The following is a 7,686-nucleotide window of genomic DNA, read 5'->3' on the forward strand; positions in this document are numbered from 1 at the left end:
CTAGAGTTAGCCTATACTTCTACGGTGTGTATTGTTAACATGTTTTGCTAATCCTCGTCCTCCAGTGATGATACTTGTAAGAAACATAGTATGTTTGCCGCTATGAGGGCAAGAATTGCGGACTTATGAGTGGCATTATTTGCACTGTGGTGGGACGTTAGCCGTTAGATTGCTAGCAGGGACACTATTGTGTGTTGAGAATGCGTTCACTCGCTTGTCGCTGTCAAATTTGCGGGACACAGCTAAAATGTTACATCAACATGCATTATAACGATATATATACCATAGTACTTAAAACTCTGTCGGACAAATATATTATTTATATTGTATATATGGTGCAAGTCTACTACTGTTTTAAATGTGGTTTTTTTTTTCTGATAAATACTCAACATGGGGGGTGTTATTAAACCCCTTATGTCTGGTTTCCCTGAAAATTCTCACACAGTTCAATGAACGCTACAAACAAAAGAACACTATAATTAGTAGAAAATGTAGTACACAACTGGAAAGCACATGTGTTTAAAATTTGACCAAGATTGGTTGGAAAACATTGACCATTTGTCTAACGTTTATATCACTTCGAACAGTGGCTCTCAAACTGTGGTTTGAGAATCCATTGAGTGGTACGCGCAAGAATCACCTAATTAAATGATGTGACTCAGCTTGTTATCAAAGGTTGATCAGCCTTCAAAAGAAGTTGCTACAATCAGACTACTGTAGGCCGTAATCAATGCCAACATTTACAATTAAAACACAAACAGAATCATCTTACCCTGTCATTTATATTACTCAAAGCGCGTAGCAACCAAAAGTTCTCCACATCCTTTGCCGACGCCCGTTCTTTCCCAGCCTCCCAGCCAATCAACACGAATATTGGCAATAACTGCAGCTATGCATAGCCTCTTTTGAGGACAAGAACATTAAGTAAAGTATTTTTTTTATTTCACATGTAAGTACAGCACAGTTTAGTTCAACTGTTAAATAACTTTTCATTTCATCTTTAAAAATTGTATTTTTAAATGTATTTTCAGTACAATGTTATAACTTTTGTATGCAATTAATTGTATTAGATTAATTATTTAAGTACAGTGTTTTATTTTCCTATATTCAAACACAGTGTTACTGTTCAAACTGTGTGCAATGTGACACGGGCCATAAATATGAAATATACTTGTTAAATATAACCTCTGCCTTGTTTTTAATGAATAGTTAGGGCGACTACGATACTGTATTTCAATGTTGGTCATTATAGTGGTACTTGGAGAGCCAAGTATTGAGTGTCTGAGGTGGTACTTAGTTAAAAAAGTTTGAAGACCACTAACTTAGAAGATATCTGTTGTATTGCATTACCTCAGCTTTTGTACTTTGCACCTCTCGTAGGATTTGCTTTTCTGTTAACATTTTCACCCCAAGCTTCTTGCCGGAGTTTCAGTATAAGGACTTGGTTGTCATACGACCCGTCTGATTACCTGCGGATCTTTACGCACACCTCAATGTACAAATGTAACGGAGGCCAGTGTACGTTGGTAAACTTCACTCCCTAAGACCTTAAGAGTATGTGTTGGACATTGAGTTAACAGTTCGGACTTTTAGCTCGACACCAAGCACTCTTGCACTGTCATTCAGTGGACCCAGGTTCGGAACGAAAACAGTGGCAGTACCAGGTCAGTTACACAAACAAAGAATCCCATACATTTGTGAGTTTTTTGTGCTAGTATTACAGTGTGTGTTCGTAACGTGTCTTTATTACATTAACCCCACCCCAAAAAGTAATTCTTCCCCATCTCCGTTGCTCCTCTACGACAATCATCATCACTGCTTGACTCGGTACTTCTTTGCTAACTAACATAGTTACACTATAAGTTTCTGTACTTTTTGCCACAGAGTGTGATCGCAAAATCAGACATTTGCCCAAAGAAAGTTGCAAGTACCGGCGCTTTGAAAAATAAGGTGAGAAACTCTATTGAATTTAAGGAATAAAGTTTAAAGGGTGTGTTTATGCGGACAGCATGGTAGAAGAAGGGTTAGTGCGTCTGCCTCACAATACGAAGGTCCTGAGTAGTCCTGGGTTCAATCCCGGGCTCGGGATCTTTCTGTGTGGAGTGTGCATGTCCTCCCCATGACTGCGTGGGTTCCCTTCGGGTACTCCGGCTTCCTCCCACTCCAAAGACATGCACCTGGGAATAGGTTGATTGGCAACACTAAATTGGCCTTAGTGTGTGAATGTGAGTGTGAATGTTGTTTGTCTATCTGTGTTGGCACTGCGATGAGGTAGCGACTTGTCCAGGGTGTACACGGCCTTCCGCCCAATTGTAGCTGAGATAGGCACCAGCGCCCCCCCGCGACCCAAAAAGTGAATAAGCGGTAGAAAATGGATGGATGGATGGGTTGCGTTTATGTAGCTCTCCCCTTTTCCCATTCTGCTCATCGCTGACAAATCTTTAATAAAGTTAAAAGTGATGTTAAATGTTAAATTATCTATTTCAGTCATATTTCATATTTATTTTGCATTGTTTTTTGCATTTAAAACTACACTTAGTCTCTTTAAAATGTGTATTTTCAGATGTCCAGAAAGGATTAAATGGATAGTTTTTATTTGTATTCGTACAATTTGGTCCTCGTCTGACCTAATGGAACGCAAAGCTAACTACAGTGTATAAAAACTGAGGTAGCATTGTATTGGTCTTCCGAAGCATTTTGAGCTGAACCCACAAGATCATTTACTGTTTTGAAACAACATCTGGCAATGTTCATCTTGATAAATACCTCATGCAAAGGCCTGTATTTTTTTGAGATTAGGTTTCTTGCATTACTCACTGAGCCGTGAGTGCAAAGTGAAAATAAACCCTGGATACACGTTGTTGGATTGCACCATGTCAACTAACCAACAGATCATCAAAACCTTTATAATGTGCTACATTTTGTGAATTGTTATTCTCTAAAAACATGGTTCTCTCACTTAATGAAAGAGAACTTAAGTTCACCTCATCCACACATTTGTTGACTATACAAAACAGTACAGTTGACGGTGCAGTTTTACCAACATTTCCAGTAAAACCCAGTAAGCTTTGAGGGAATCAGCCATGTTGCCTTTCGCAATACAATTTTCATGAGTTGCAAGTATAGACGTACAAATAAAGACATACAAATAAATGTTCCAATGTACTGGATATGTAAAGATGAAGGTGTGATGAAAGCAAGGCCTGTCCGTGGCATAAACACTCAATGCGGTTATTTAGGGCTACAACCAAGGCTTTTTTCCCGTCTTTCATTTAAGTTTGTCAGTTATATAACGCGACGTCATAAAAGTTAAGATAAAATTAATTTTGCTGTCAAGTTAGTTATGCAAAATGATTCAATCATTCTGGTAATGCATTCACACACAGCGCCAACATTTGGGAACCAGGATGAGGTGATGGAAAAAAAAAGGCAAAAATATGATAAATCTATACGTGGAAGCACTGGTCATGTTTAAGTTACACTACTAAAATTGGCCATAGTGTGTGAATGTGAGTGTGAGTGCCTATCTGTCAATCAATTTTAAGCCCTACGATGAGGTAGCAATTGTCCAGGGTGTACACCACCTTCCGCCCAAGTACAGCTGGGATAGGCTCCAGCCCCCCGGCACCTTAAAAGGGACAAGCGGTAGAAAATTGATGAATGGTGTGTGCATCTCATACCACAATTGTGGTGCGTTCAAGGAACCTTGATTAAAGTTTAAAACAGAGGCATCACGGGCTTCACGGTGGAAGAGGGGTTTGTGCGTCTGCCTCACAATACGAAGGTCCTGCAGTCTTGGGTTCAATCCCAGGCTCGGGATCTTTCTGTGTGGAGTTTGCATGTTTTCCCCGTGAATGCGTGGGTTCCCTCCGGGTACTCTGGCTTCCTCCCACTTCCAAAGACATGCACCTGGGATAGGTTGATTGGCAACACTAAAATTGGCCCTAGTGTGTGAATGTTGTCTGTCTATCTGTGTTGGCCCTGCGATGAGGTGGTGACTTGTCCAGGGTCTATGCCGCCTTCCGCCCAATTGTAGCTGAGATAGGCGCCAGCGCCATACGCGACCCCTAAAGGGAATAAGCGGTAGAAAATGGATGGATAGACAGAGGCGTCACTAGCTTTTATTGACAGGGGAGGCTTTATCCCCCAGTAAATGCACTAATATTATTATTAATAATAATAATAATAATCATAATAATAATAATAAGGGTCTAATAATAGGAACAAACAAGTAATATTAAAGACCTAAAGTGACAAACAAAATCTTGTTTAGGGGAACACAAAGCTGAGGAATACATTTATGAGGCTTGAGGAGCACAGTAACCATAGGGAAGACAATGTTTATCCAGCTACAGTCATGTCTCTTTTAAGCATCATGGTAAACAAGATGGAGAAGAAGAAAACGAAGCACCGATATCAATATAAGCAGGCCAGTGTTGGCAGGGAGTAGCACCTTCTGTAACCCATCCCCCAATTCTTCCTGCTATCATCTCGCCCTCCCCTCCATCACCGAGTTGACTCCCTAAAATTTCCTCTCTGCACGTCAGCCTGACAACAGGTCTCCCGGAAGGCCTTCGGAAATATCAGCGATGGCGGCCCCAACCGTTTAGATCACCGCGATGGAAGTCAGCGAAGGTGAAGAGGAAGCCACCCCTCCAAATCCTCCTCCTCGGATGTGCTGTGGGAGAATCTGAGGCCCTCCCAGCACCGGCCCCCGCCCCCACTCCCATCCCCAAAGAAGTCAGGTGACCAGATGTTGTATATCTGCTTGTCACTAGAGCCGCCATAAAACCACTTCATGTCACAGCCAGGATATGTTTGCCACAAAAAAATTTGAAATAAAATTCTCCATCATCCTATGGAGGCCTCAAGGGGTGCACCGCAGAGACAACAAAAGAGCATCAGTGAGGATATGAAGCAACCAGCATCTATCAGCCCCCTTGGATCCAAAATAGCAACTCTTTCTTTTCTTTTCTTTTTTTTTTGGCACCGGTGTTGCAACTGCAGCTGCTGCAAGGCCTACACAAACGTCACTATTGATTAGAAACACCTCCCCATCACTTCATTTGTGAGGGGGTGCATGATGAGGAGATGGTGCAAAGGATGGTACAAAACATGCCAAGCCCTTTTTTAATTCATGCAGACATCTATTCTCTTTAGATCTAACCGCTGCCCCTTTAGTCAGGCCCTATGTAGAGTAAAAGAAAGGCTACAAAGCGCCAGTAAATACAAAAATACACAGCCTTCCCCCTCCCTCATCTGCCTCCCCCTTTCTATAACATCCCCATATTGCAAATACAGACGGCGGGATTACCTGAAATATGTCTTCACATTCTCTCGGTCCGTGTTTCGCCTGTGAGCCAGCACCTCTGGTGGATTCATCCTCTTCCGCTCCAGGTCCTAGTGACAGTTTGAAGGCGGCAGGATTGCCATTCTCTTGTCAGACCAGTTCCTGACCCCAAAAGCAGGCTTGTTCGGCAGGCTGGATGCTTCACAGGCTGCTCACTGTTCCCTAGCCCGTGACGTCATCCACCCTGCCACGCTCATTGGCCAAGGGGGTGAATATTAATGAGAGCTGCACGTCTGGGGGAGGAGCCAAGAGAGGTTAAGATTCGGTTGGTTTTCTGTTTGACAGACCAAGTAAACCTGCTTAGTGGGAGGGTACCATTAAAGAGCCTTTTATTTTGTAAACTTACAAGATCGTGGCTTTGTGTTTATGTACACACTCATATATGATGCATCTATATGTGGTATCCATATATATATATATATATATATATATATATATATATATATATATATATATATATATATATATATATATATATATATACATATATATATATATATATATATATATACATATATATATATATATATATATATATATATATATATATACATATATATATATACACATATATATATATATATATATATATATATATATATATATATATATATATATATATATATATATACATATATATATATATATATATATATATATATATATATATATATATATATATATATATATATATATACCATGAATTGATTAACGTGGACCCCGACTTAAACAAGTTGAAAAACTTATTCCGGTGTTACCATTTAGTGGTCAATTGTACAGAATATGTACTGAACTGTGCAATCTACTAATACAAGTATCAATCAATCAATACACATGTATACGTGGGCTTCACGGTGGAAGAGGGGTTTGTGTGTCTGCCTCAGAATACGAAGGTCCTGCAGTCCTGGGTTCAATCCCAGGCTCGGGATATTTCTGTGTGGGGTTTGCATGTTCACCCCGTGAATGCATGGGTTCCCTCCGGGTACTCCGGCTTCCTCCCACTTCCAAAGACATGCACCTGGGGATAGGTTGATTGGCAACACTAAATTGGCCCTAGTGTGTGAATGTGAGTGTGATTGTTGTCTGTCTATCTGTGTTGGCCCTGCGATGAGGTGGCGACTTGTCCAGGGTGTACGCCGCCTTCCGCCCCATTGTAGCTGAGATAGGCACCAGCGACCCCAAAAGGGAATAAGCGGTAGAAATGGATGGATGGATGTATATATATATATATATGGCGTGGTGTGGTTGGGAGAGTGGCCGTGCCAGCAACCTGAGGGTTCCTGGTTCAATCCCCACCTTCTACCAACCACGTCTCTTCCGTTGTGTCCTCGACCAAGACACTTCACCCTTGCTCCTGATGGGTCGTGGTTAGGGCCTTGCATGGCAGCTCTCACCATCAATGGGTGAATGTGGATATAGTGTCAAAGCGCTTTGAGTACCTTGAAGGTAGAAAATTGCTATACAAGTATAACCCATATAGGAACTTTAGTAGTTCATTACACATTTTTATGTATATATTATATATGTAAACATAGAGGAAATTTATAAATATACAGTTTTATTTGAAAATTCTTTAGAAAAGTTTCCTGCACATTTATCTGTTTACATATGTAAAACATTAATATAATGAACACTAGAAGACTAGCATTTGTCCTGTCCCTGCTTCCTCAAGGTAGACTTTAAAGTTAAAGGTAAAGTACCAATGATTGTCACACACACATTAGGTGTGGTGAAATTTGTAGTCTGCGTTTGACCCATCACCTTTGTTCACCCCCTGGGAGGGGAGGGGAGCAGTGAGCAGCAGCAGTGCCACATCCGGGAATAAATTTTGGTTATTCAACCCCCAATTCCAACCCTTGATGCTGAGTGCCAAGCAGGGAGGAAAAGGGGCCCATTTTTATAGTCTTTGGTGTGACTCAGCTGGGGTTTGAACTCACAACCTACCGATCTCAGGGCGGACACTCCAACCACAAGGCCACTGAACAGATCATGAAATAGAATAATTCAAATCCTTTAGAAATGCTATATTTTTTTCTAAATAGTTGTGTTACACTTCATCCCAGCTTATATTGTTTAAAACAAAAAAAAATTAAAATTTACAATATTGTCTTGTGCCTCCGGGTTTTCACTCAGTACTGTTACCCTAACATATTCCACAGGGAGTTGCATCATTCTGATCCCCTGCAGGCCTCAGGAACCCCAAAGGGAAGTTCACTCATTTATTTTTCTATAAAAGCGAGAGGCACAAGGGGTTAAAATCAAACCAATTTTTTATGTAGTTTGTATGTTCTTTATTTAACATGTATTTTGTTGAATGACTGTAATGTGCTTTATGT

At 40.7% G+C, this 7,686-nt stretch overlaps 1 protein-coding gene across 5 annotated transcripts in view; it reads right to left on the reverse strand.

The window, feature by feature from the left end:
- LOC133551523 (serine/threonine-protein kinase PAK 3) overlaps positions 1–5,544 on the reverse strand; it is a 62,433-nt gene extending 56,889 nt beyond the window's left edge. For 2 of the 5 annotated variants that reach the window (XM_061898314.1, XM_061898311.1), the window contains exon 1: positions 5,315–5,543. The gene's annotated coding sequence lies outside the window, so the exon portion shown is untranslated. Of the gene's footprint in view, positions 1–5,314 lie in introns of all 5 variants that reach the window. The other 3 variants (XM_061898315.1, XM_061898313.1, XM_061898316.1) reach the window with 2 other exon arrangements.
- Between the last annotated feature and the right edge of the window lie 2,142 nt (positions 5,545–7,686).

The sequence above is a fragment of the Nerophis ophidion genome, linkage group LG04 (assembly GCF_033978795.1).
Source record: "Nerophis ophidion isolate RoL-2023_Sa linkage group LG04, RoL_Noph_v1.0, whole genome shotgun sequence".
NCBI classification, from domain to species: Eukaryota; Metazoa; Chordata; class Actinopteri; order Syngnathiformes; family Syngnathidae; genus Nerophis; species Nerophis ophidion.